This window comes from Convolutriloba macropyga, unplaced genomic scaffold, assembly GCF_964194025.1.
Source record: "Convolutriloba macropyga unplaced genomic scaffold, txConMacr16.3 SCAFFOLD_5910, whole genome shotgun sequence".
Classification (NCBI taxonomy): Eukaryota; Metazoa; Xenacoelomorpha; order Acoela; family Convolutidae; genus Convolutriloba; species Convolutriloba macropyga.
This window is the reverse complement of record NW_027449523.1, coordinates 1-2500: the sequence shown is the minus strand read 5'-3', so window position 1 is coordinate 2500 and position 2500 is coordinate 1. Positions and strand designations below refer to the sequence as shown.

At 39.7% G+C, this 2500-nt stretch overlaps 1 non-coding gene across 1 annotated transcript in view; it reads right to left on the bottom strand.

The window, feature by feature from the left end:
* LOC142355110 (large subunit ribosomal RNA) overlaps positions 1–848 on the bottom strand; it is a 3522-nt gene extending 2674 nt beyond the window's left edge. The window contains exon 1 of the ribosomal RNA XR_012761162.1: positions 1–848. This exon is cut by the window's left edge and continues 2674 nt beyond it. This is a non-coding gene — a ribosomal RNA (large subunit ribosomal RNA).
* Between the last annotated feature and the right edge of the window lie 1652 nt (positions 849–2500).

Sequence of the window (2500 nt, the reverse complement as noted above, 5' to 3'; positions counted from 1 at the left end):
AAGCATAGATCACCATCTTTCGGGTCGTGTGCTACTTGCTCTGGATCAGTCATGCAATAAGAGCAAAACCGTCCGTGGTTGCGGGACACCGAATCGGCGCCCTCACCACACAAAGTAGTGCAATTCATAAAAATTACACTGTTCACTTTCATTTCGCGTGTGCGCTTTCAATGAGCGACAACACTTGCAAGCAACTCACACTCCTTGGTCCGTGTTTCAAGACGGGCTGTAGAGAGCATTGAATAGGAAGTTGAGGTCAGACAGGCAATCAAGATCAATTTATCTCATTTTGTTTAGAATCAACAAGAAGAATTCCGAGGAAAACTTCTGCTCGATTCATTAACAAGATTTGCCAAAAGACGACAACTACACTACTCGGTAGCCGAGAATATAATATCAAGGCATTGAGTATGGTAACGCTCACTCCAGTTCCCCTTCAACAGTTTCACGTACTTTTCACTCTCTCTTCAGAGTGCTTTTCAACTTTCCCTCACGGTACTTGTTTACTATCGGTCTCGCTTTATAATTAGCTTTTGGAGAGACATATCTCCAGCTTCGAGTTGCACTTTCAAACAACTCTACTCATAGGAATGAGCCATTATGACTGGTATCGAAAATGACCTTTACAGGATTTTCACCTTCTTTGATGCTACTTTCCAGTAGACATCAGGACAAATTCACCAGTCTAGCATCAAACCATACCGGACACCGAGAAATGTTGCCATTTCTCTTCCCGATGAGCTTTTCCCTGTTCATTCGCCATTACTAAGGGATTCTCAGTTGATTTCTTTTCCTCCCCTTACTGATATGCTTAAGTTAAGGGGGTTCTCTCGCCCAATTCAGGTTATGTAGTTGATTGTCTCTTAATTGGTTCACTGACCAATATGAGACAGAAACCGATTCAGCAGTTTTGTTCGCTACTACTATCAAACACAGGTCGAAGTTTCCATTCAGTCATTAATTCCAACTTTCAAATGTTGTTGTTTCAGCTTTCGCTTACTAGAAGCAACATAATACTCGCTGCAATACAGACCTCGGGAAACCCTCACCGTGAATAAGGTTCACTCACATATTTCACTACATTTTGCGTGGGATTGGAGATGAGGCTACTCGTTCTTGCTCAGTACTAGGCTGAAAATTAACGAAACTTCGTTACAAACGTTCACATGTTGATGTTTCCGCTTTCGCGTACTCGAAACAACATAATACTAGTCTTTGTAATTTAGTTTCATAATTTCAACTGTTCTCATGCAGAATTTTTGCTCATTCTTATCCCAAATTTTGACCTGGCTACTAGTTACACTCCTTGTACTTATTGCAAAATGACCACAAATTTCAACAGCTTTCACATGTTGCTGTTTCGGCTTTCGCTTACTACAGTCAACATAATACTCGTTGCAAAATAAGTGCTCGGCATCTGCAATTTTCCAAAGACGAAGTTTCGCCAGTTCAATTTTCGCTCGCCAATTATGGCTACTAATTCACACGGTACTGAGCTCAACAACATTAAATTTGTTCAGCAAGACTTTCACATGTTGATGTTTTGGCTTTCGCCTACTAGAAGCAACATAATACTCGTCTTGTTAGCTCATTCAATGAGAATAGCTTTTCCCGTTGAGAATTTTTGCCTTCAATTGGCGTTGTAGTGAGTTTGGCTACTCAGATCACCAAATACTTGTGACAATTCGAACCAGAAATGTTTTCAATTTTCACATGCTGATGTTTCGGATTCAACCTACTAGAAGCAGCATAATACTTGTATTCAACAATTTCTGTATCAAATCCCAGTTTTCTCTGGTGCATCTTTGCCAAACTATTCCAAACTGCCTGAGTCTGAATACCAATTACAGGTACTAGTAAATGCACGTTACTAAGGACTATATAGTTCTAGGTTACTGTACACAACGACGTTCACATGTTGATGTTTCAGCTGCCGCTTACTAGAAACAACATAATACTTATCGTGCATACCTTTCCATAACTTGTCCTTTTCAGATGCATTAGTTTCCCTTTGTCTTGGCTTCTACAGTCAGACTGGCTACTAGTAACAGCACAGTACTAATCACATATCGTTCTACAGTTTGCAGACAACTTTCACATGTTGATGTTTCAGCTTTCGCCTACTAGAAACAACATAATACTCGCTGTATACATTTGTAGTTCTCTATGTAACTTTCATGTGAAGAAGTTTCGCCAGTCTTTTTGACTGTCTCAAATCTGAGTCATGCTTAGGCTACTAGTTGCTTCATAGTACTTATCGCCTCGAGATCATTGAACAAAACTTGATTTTCACATGTTGCTGTTTCAGCTTCCGCTTACTAGAAACAACATAATACTAGTCTCATTAAGTTCCGTCTCTTTGCAATTTTCTTATGAAGAAAATTCGCCATCACAATGACTCCAGCAGTTCTTGATCAAGGAATGCAATCATTGATCAGAATGCTATTATTTGAATCGGTTCTGCTTTAAGTGTTCCAATTTTATTGGAAGCACCAACAAT